The sequence below is a fragment of the Brachyistius frenatus genome, unplaced genomic scaffold (genome assembly GCF_029030835.1).
Source record: "Brachyistius frenatus isolate BFR_SWC_R1_liver_20210118 unplaced genomic scaffold, ASM2903083v1 Contig_81, whole genome shotgun sequence".
NCBI lineage: Eukaryota > Metazoa > Chordata > Actinopteri > Embiotocidae > Brachyistius > Brachyistius frenatus.
The window spans coordinates 540260-549677 of NW_027210680.1; positions in this window are offsets into that span (position 1 = coordinate 540260).

Sequence of the window (9418 nt, forward strand, 5' to 3'; positions counted from 1 at the left end):
CACAGAGGTAATTAAACTGAATATGATCGACGGCCTGGTGTTAAAAACGGCTCAACCTGAAATGGCAGCTTAGCGACTCAAGGAGAAGCAGCAGTTACAGGAGAGAGGAGAGGAAGGCCGGCAGCAGATTAACGGTCAAGAAAAAAGTGTCATCAAAGAGACCCATCGAGGGAAAAAAAAAAAAAAAATCAAATAAACCGTTCACATAACAGTTTGGACCCAACGGTGTCCTTGAAGGCGTCGTTAAGGCGCTGCCATGGGAGCTGCTTCAGAGAGGTTTTAATCTGGCTCTCGTGTTTTGAATAAGAAACGATTCAATTATTCGGGCAAACTTAGTTCGTATTGCACATTTTGTACATTAAAATGCAATGAGCCCTTCAGGTGATGAGGCAGGTTGACTGTTCCCATGCTTCATTCGTGGTGATCAGTGGGGCAATTAATAGGCAAGCCACTTTGGTTAATTTCCCTCTGTCGCACCATGACATTGTTTTTATTTTGGAGCATCGATTCTGTAACATTTTCACTCGGTGACAATTAAACCGTTGAATAATGCAATATATTGAGATAATTCTTCTTTCTGTGGAGGTAATGTGGGGAAAAAACTCTGTGAAAGGATTGTAGTCATCTGGATGCAAAGTTTAAACAGCAGAAGACAGGAGGTTAATAAAGTTGCCACCTACCGTGACCGTTTTAAAGCCTCGAGTCTGGCATTTGTTTTCAGGGGCCCGAAGTGACCATATTTAGGACGGGCTGGGGGAGGAACCAGGGGGAATCTGACCGAGAACCAGCAGACGCTACGCCCCGCCCACCTATACAGGCCACCTGACTGCACCTCAGGCATGTCAATCAAACCAGGCAGGCCCTAAAACATAGCTCTCTTTGAGGCCTGATATGAAATGAATTATGAGGTTACTTTTAGAAGCACCCCCAGAACACTGATCAGAAGGAGGGAATTTAGCTCACGACACCACAATGACTTGTAGAAACAAGATATTGACTTTGTATTGCAGGAGAGACGTTGACACTTATTTAATGGGAGTCTATTGGAGCCTAACCAAGCTTACCCAGACCCAAATTCACCGTGGGAATATATGGTCTGGGCACGCTCCATACCTAATTGTTCGCAGTCGTTCCATCACCCTGGGTGTTGACCTCGGGTTCATTTTAACCAATCAGCATGCGCCAAAATCCATCGACACTCTGCTGCCGCTGCAACCACCTTCGGCCCGTTTTTCCTTGAGGACAAACTGTTAATTGTAGTGTTGTGTCTTTTACAAACAGCGGGACGAGGTGCTGAATGTTTATTTTGCGTGCTGAATGTCACCGCAAACGACCGACACGAGGCGCTAATTGGTCTTCCCTTCAATACGAGCAGCGTATCCAGACTATAATCACAGTGAATTATACTGAAAACTGAAGCGGAGAGCAACAGTCTGACGGAGCAAAGCTAATTTGAGCCAGAGGTTGTTTTTTTTGGAGCAGCCCCTGGTGGCCCTCAATGGTATTTCACATTCAGACACTTCCACAATGGCTTTACTTTTTAGGCCGGGAGATTACCTTCATGTTTATATACAGTCTATGAATTTACTGTTATGATACAGCTGGAATATAAAGTAACATTTTGTAAAGGGACAATTACACATTTGGGAAATATGTTCATTAATTGTTTATTGTCAATAGAGAGTTTCATTTCTGTCTATTACCCCCCTCCCTCCCAACAGTGGTAACATGCCCCACATCATATCAGATTTTCCCTCTCAAACAAACATGTGCGCCTGGCTTACACAAACACTATACTCATACAAAAGGAGCCTCTCTTGTCCAGATTGAACAGCTTGACTATAAATACAGAGTTTCGTCTTCACACCCCCGATCACATCTCTCGACAGCCGAAAACACTTTGTCTACTTTTCGCTCTCTGTATCTCCTCATCCATCCGTTTGTCTTTGCCGTCTTTCGTCCTCACTCTTTCTCTCCGTCTCTGCTCCGCCTCTTTAAGTCCCCCTTTCTTTCGAATCATTTTCCCTCCGTGAATTTCTCTCCCTAAACACTCCGGCCAAAACAGATGAGTCTGGAATGTTCCCACACAGCACTAAGACGGATGACGGCAGCCCCCAATGGGATTGTGTGTTGTCGTCCCCCCCCCCCCTCACCTCCCCCCGCCCCGCACAGTCTCAGCTATTTCGTCCTCGTCAACAATTTATTTTTCACTTTTTATGCTAACACCTATGCTCAGTGTATCCCTGCCTGTCTCCGTGTATCTTCCCTTCTGTTCAGGGCCATGCAGTCATCTGCCTCTAAATTAGGCTATTCCATGCCGTTGCCCAATTGCCCAACAGCATGGAGGCTCTGACCGCAGCAGTTTAACTGAGCGAGGGCTTCAGCCTGCCTTTAATCCCTTAGTAAACCCTGGCATTACCATCTGTGTGGGCAAACACAAGGTGTTTTTCGCGGAACGCCCGTCTGCGTCCGATGTATGCAATCTATGTGCAGAAAAATACGCAGTGCAGGCTGGACTATATCTGAAACTCCCCGAGTGAATGCGTGTTTTTGATCACTGAAGGACAGGTAGACCATTTCCTTCCCCGGCTTCACTCTGACACACTGCCACGGGCACACCTGCCCACCTCCATACTCCCCTCCATTTATCTTTATCCATCCTTGCTCCCCTATATTTCTTCCTTTTCCCTTTTTTTTATTTTTAAGCTCTTCCCTCTGATTTCCTCACATTGGTCACCCCACTTTTTTTTTTTTTTATGGGCTGGCCAATGTAAGAGCTAAAGCCAGACAAGCTGTCTTCTCCACTATTTATCAGGTCATCGTTCCTTTCCATTCCTCAAATGTTTGCCCTCTCTCTCTCTCTCTCTCTCTCTCTCTCTTCTCTCCCTCCTTTCTCTTCACTCGGAGCCCGGCTGGCTAACATCGTGAGCCAGCTGTGAGGCTGCAATCAAACGAGCTCCTGCTTAGACCCTCTGGGGTTCTGCTGACATTATACACTCTCTCTCTCTCTCTCTCTCTCTCTCACACACACACACACACACACACACACACACACACACACACACACACACACACACACACACACACACACACACACACACACACACACACACAAGACCAGACCAGCAGGTCATGGACAAGCGTATGCACACCAATAATGCCTTGGCCAAAATTGTGCATAACTTTGGTTCTGATTTGGCTCCTTTCACGTCAGGGTTCCCCTTATTATTCAAAGTAAAAGTTCCACTTTCATCTCCTTTAGGATTTTCTCTGCCTCTGGGGAAAGGTCATGGTATAAATTCTGAACGTCTCCTAAACTGAATGGATGTAACGTGAACCGTCTAAAAGCTGCGCGCACACACACACACACACACGCGCGCACCTGTACGAGACAAGCAATCATCTTTGAGCGCCGAAGTAAACAACCCATGATAAACATGCAGGAGAGCAAAAGACCTCTTGTAAATCTATCATCTCGTGAAGCAGCCATCCCCTAATCCCCCCCGTCAACCCAACCTTTCTTAGTGCCTGAGCCAGCTGACTGCTTGTTACAGGCAGTAAACAGGATCGTCTCCCGTCAGTGCCTGAGTGCCTTGTTATGTCATGGTTGAAAAGAGACCCCAGGTGACGCCTCGTGCCCCATTCACTGGCAGTCAGACACACTGAAGATCAGAGGAGCAGGCTTAGGTGAGTCGTGCATCGGCACTGCGTTAGCTGGAGAGACAATTTCAAGGGAGCATGAGAGAGCGTCTGCAGAGAGACAGGGCAGCATTCGTTCATTCTGGCCGACTTCAGTTTCTGCTCAATAAAGGATTTCATGAAGATGTCCGAGCATTGCAACAGAGCAGTCCTGTCCACTCCGGCCTATCACAACCCACCAACCTTATTTACAGCGGCGATGTTGAAGCACTCCGGTGCAATATCATCCTCATTTTTAAATCATGTATAAGGGTACACACACTGGAACTATGTTAGTTAAAGACCAAAATCCATTTATGCAACATCCATTTATCCTTTATGCAGCAGTTTTTTTTGCCCCCCTTCAATCTTTACTTTCATTTGTACTAAAAGCATGGAAAAAATAGATGCAAATTATTTTTTGCCAATAATTAGATAAGATTGATACCACTGTGACATCTGTATGATGGCTGAAACTTCTGATTATTTTCATGATCAGTTAATCTGCTGATTATTTTCTGGATCAGTTAATTTGCTGTTTGGTCTTAAAATGTTGACCGTTGTTTCCCAAGGTGCAGCTTAAAAAGTATTGTTTTGTCCACAATCCACAACAAAAAGATATTGAGTTAGTTATGGAGGATAATAACAATCACATATTATTCACGTTTAAGAAGCCAGAAACAGAGCATTTGAGCATTTTGTTTTTCATTAATAAGACTCAAAACAAATCATTAACTCTCAAAATAGCTGGCGATTTATCTTCTGTTGATCAGCCGACTAAGACCAATAGACTTATTGTTGCAACTCCAATAAATATGTAGCTTGAGCCTGAGCTTGCAGCTGGAGGAAACAGCCTTCCTCTGGTCAGGAGTAAAAAAAATAAAAAATAAAAAAATCACCAACAGCACCTATTATGAGCCTATTATTTCTGTGTGGTTTATTTTAAGCAAAAAATTAATAATTACAATTTATGTAAAATCAAAAACTCAAAAACTTGCAGTTCTATGGAGGAGTTTATGTAAAGGACGCTAAGCTAACCAGCTGGTGGCTCCAGCTACATATGTCTTACAGACAAGAGTGAAATTAATCTTCTCATGTAACGCTGATCTAAGAAAGTGAATTTACATATATCCCAAAATGTCAAATCATTCTTTTGAATGTTTTTTGTACCTGCACATTTTTTTGATACGATACTTTTCCCCGAAGAAATCCTCCTACTCAACAAACAATACCGATGAAATCTGTGTTTACAACTGATGACATTTCAACAACTTATTAAAATGTTAAGCCCCGACATCAATCTGCTGCAGCAATATTAATAAGAGGATCGAACGAGCGTTCCATTTTACAGGTGACTGTGACGGGAACAATCTGACGGGGTTAAACTTTTGTCTCCTTAAATGTCAAAGTTAAGACATCTGGGCTCCCAGATGTGGGATCAGAATAGGAAACTCATCTGTTTCGCGAGCTGAGCCGAGCCGAGCTCCGTCCCGCCTCAACCCGACTGTGACAAGAAAGCTAATTACCGAACCTCCGATCCCACACAGAGTGCTGACAGTCTCGTTAACCTCCGATTTACACTTTTAATTGAATCAAGCGTGTTGCCCATCATCTGGCTCGCACTATTTTGCTGCTTTCGAGAGCCAATATTCAGAGAGAGTTTTGATTTAGGGCGAGTCCAAAATTAGCAAGCCATTCTGACGACACACCTGGAAAAAAAACAACTATCCTTTCAGTGCGCCACATATCATATCACCAGATGTCACGGGCAGATTTTGACCTCGTTCTGATTCGGAGACGCATTTACACCCGGCATTAACCTGTAGTCTGTTTTCTTATCCACTTCAAACAGTGTACGGGGGTTTATGTGAAAATTGGGCTGAGATAAAAAAAACAAAAAAAAAAAAAACAGGACAAGGCGGCCCACACAAAATAATTCTTTTATCCTCCCATAATCTTGACCTTCACTTCACAGAGAGGCATATGTGTATTAACTGAGGCTACAAGGCCTTGCTTCACTCAAACCCTCCCTGCATCTGCATCAGCTCGTAAATCCTCCCCCAGAGTAACTCCAATCCGTGTACCATGAATAATCTCTCCACATCTCTGCCTTGAATTGGAAAATTTATACATTTTTACTGTAGCTGACATTCATAGCCTGACAGTGGATGTTAAGGGGATCAAAACTTTTGCCTCCCGTGTTAAAGCCGCTTTTCACTCCTCTGGAGATGCTTGGTCATCTGTCCCAGACGTGTTAAAAACAAGTCCCCCAATTGCGAAAGAAATTGTTTGTTTACGTTTCTCGCCGAGCCAGATAAAAAGAGTGATATCACCGTCATGTCTGCATGGTTAATATACGGCCGGCTGCGAGTTAGCTTCCTGCCAAATAATGCAGTGTCTGATACCAACTATGATATTAAAAACGGCCATGTGGTTTTCAGAGAGAGTAGAATGTTGAAAGAGCTCCCTGAGAGCGGGGAGATTTGGGCAGCCTCTTCCAAATGACTATCTGCATCGCGGGGAGTGTTGCACGGTTAAACGGCCACTAAACGCCCTTGTAATTTGAGATAATGGCTTTGACATTTCAATGTCGGACATACTGCGAGCCACAGCAAGCCGGGCCTCTTGAAAAGTGGGGCGAAAAAAAGTTGGAAGAGTGACGCTGCTGAATCTGTAATCTCTCCTCCCATTACTCTCTCCGATCCCAGAGAAGAAGAGGGAAAAGGACATCCAGTATTTATGTATGTATATTATTCCAGTACATTTAGCCTGCTCGCTGTCACAGAGTTGTAGCGGCGATGGAGGAAGCCTGGATTGCTCATTTATAGCTTTAAAAAGGTTCAGCGAGTACAATTTAGGAGGAATCTACTGGCAGAAATGGATTGTAATATTCAAAGTTATGTTTTCATTGGTGTATAATCACCAGGAACTCTGAATTTCAGGTGACTTGAACGAGACCTTGATACCTATTAAGACAGCAGGTCCTCTTCCAATGAGTCTGCCATGTTTCTACGGGGGCTCAGGAAGTACCAAAAAAAACAAAAAACAAAACACTGGCTCTTCAGGGCACCTTGCGGGTCACGCGGCCAGAACAGATGATCATACATGCTTGGAAGGAGGAGGGGGAGGTGAGGGGGTTCAATCGGTTGTAATCTGCGAGCTCACCACTAGGTTCCACTAAATCCTACGCGCTGCTCCTCAGAAATGATGGTGAGATATTTCTTACCTGTCAAACCAGGTGCTTCGTTTTGACGATCCACGCACGCAGACTAAGTGTGCGTCACCAGTCCATTTAGGGCATGTCGAAATCCACTTCTGCTTGTTTAACAAGGGATAATCCAAGCGCAGAGCAGGAAGCACGGTTCAAAGGGGCGGCAATTCGTGTCCTGATTAATCACAGGCGTGTCTGGGGCGGGACATGAAAATAAACCAATCAGAAGCTGATTGCTATATAGGCGGCAGGCTTGACAAGCAGCAGGAACGATTGTGTCTCCGCAGGGGAAGCGTTTGTGCTCATGTGCAGCTTGATGTATGCACTAATAATCTTTCGCATTGTCATCGCTTCATTTGTAACCTTTTGGCGTGTTTGTGCTCTGCCACATGTTCAGCAGATTGTGCCCTTGAAATAACAGTGAAATACCGCTTCTCAGTTTTTAACACCAACACGTCCGTGGACGGTAAGACGGGTGGAAGTACATTTGCTTTTGAACTGTGTAGGTTGGAAACCGGGTGTAAGAGAGGCGTTTCGAGACATTAACGAACAGACAAATGGTTTAATACTACACAATTGGTTCAAATGTGGTTTGAGGAAGATACAATTGCATCCGAGAAAAGAGGCGTAGTATTGCCCCCCCGATGTGCAGTCTGAAGGATTTTGAATAATCAATAATAGAGGAGCAGCTGTTGTATTTGTTCCTCCGCTCCCTCTGCTGAGATTCAACTCGGCCTATAAAAGCATATTTATTTCCCCAAATAAATTGCATGCAAGCGTCAGGCATATCACTTTGCCTGTATTAGAAGGTAACACCCCGTGACAGGCAGTAATTACCCACAGACGAGAGACTCAGCTGCAGAGACACACACACACACACACACACACACACACACACACAAAGGCGCACGGAGAGGCAGTAAAGAATCGGTGCGTACGGCTGTATCCACACATGTCCGCGACGATGTGTGTGTTTGGGAGTGTGTGTGTGTGTGTGTGCGCGCTTTGGGCTCTGACTCAGCACATCCACACGGGCCTCAGAGGCGGCTGACTGTTTTATTACCTAATCCAGTTTAGGAGATGAATCCGGCCCGTAATCTAATATTCCCATAAACGATTCCCGCCATATACATGAATCCCTGACCTTAACCGCAGCTCGCAGGCTACAGCGATGAAAAGAACACCCGCGCGAGGATGCGTCCATATGTCTCTTTTTCACTAATTGCTGCTCCGACTGAATTTATCTCTCCTATCTGCCAAATGGCTTGATATTTACAGCACCTAAGAACGGCAATTTAAAAGCAGCGAAAGGTTGCCGCCCTCCCCCCAACCCCCGCCCCCGCCTTCCTTGTTGCATGTTAAGATGAATTCTGATATGAAACGCTGCTTCTAATGTCAGCTTTCATCTTTCCAAGGTGTCCCCCCCCCCAAAAAAAAAAAAAAAAAAAAAAAAAAAAAAACCCTCTCTCTGTGTCCAATAGCGCCGGTCAGGCATGAACCAGGGCACAGCGCTGCTCTGTGGAACCAGTGTAATACCCAGCAGCACCTTGAACACGCCCGGCCAGTCACCGGGCTAACTGAGGTGAAAGCTCTGAGCAAAATCCCTCAGAGACAGTGTGTCATGTATTGTTTCATTTTTCCCCTTTTACCCGTTCTCATTTTTTTTTTCTCCCAGCTCATAATCCTAATATTTTACGCGAGCATATCCACAGAGCAGGATCTGTATTTACCCCGTGTCTACCATGTTAAAGTAGCCCACCTGATACCACCATGACTTCACCTCCCCCCCCCCTTATCTATCCCCTCCCCTCTTTTATTATTTGCATTAATCAGACTCGTGTTCCCTCCCAACATTTCTCCCGATCGACTTTCTCAACCACATCGGACGACATCAGTTTATTATCCAAGTTTAATTCTGACATTTTAAGGCAACTCGGGCATACGGGGAATTACATATCAATAATGCAACTTGACCTCTTTGGAAACATCGGGATGAAACACACTCTGAAAGCCAGCAATCCACTCCAATTTTTAGGGTCGTGAGAGAGAGGAAGATACGACGAAGCAGCTGCGGAACGGTTCGAATGGGTTCTTAAGTTCAGTGCACGAACACGAAGCATTGGGAGGATTTGCTGCTTCGCATGACAAGTCACTTTTTCACAGCACGGCAAAAACAAATAGGTTGAAAACGTGCGCCGAGCAAATGATTCGGTTTAATTTTGGGGTAAATAAAACAGGATGAGGCGCACGGCGGGCCCGGCGTCGCGCAGCCGTACGTACAACATTGTTCTTTTGTCCGGTGCTGAGATTCGAATGCTTCCAAAGTGATAAAAGATCCCACAGCGAGAGTGGCAGTTCGGCCTCATCGTTCGACTTTCCCATAACCAGCGGGGTCGGTGAGTTCAAACCCCGCAACAGTCATTTTGTCCATCCTGTCAGAAAGGCTTCAGGATTGACGGAGCCTCCCCGCCGCTCACAAAGTTCAAGTTAGGGATGGCAGCGAAATCCTCTGAATACCAATAAGAGGCG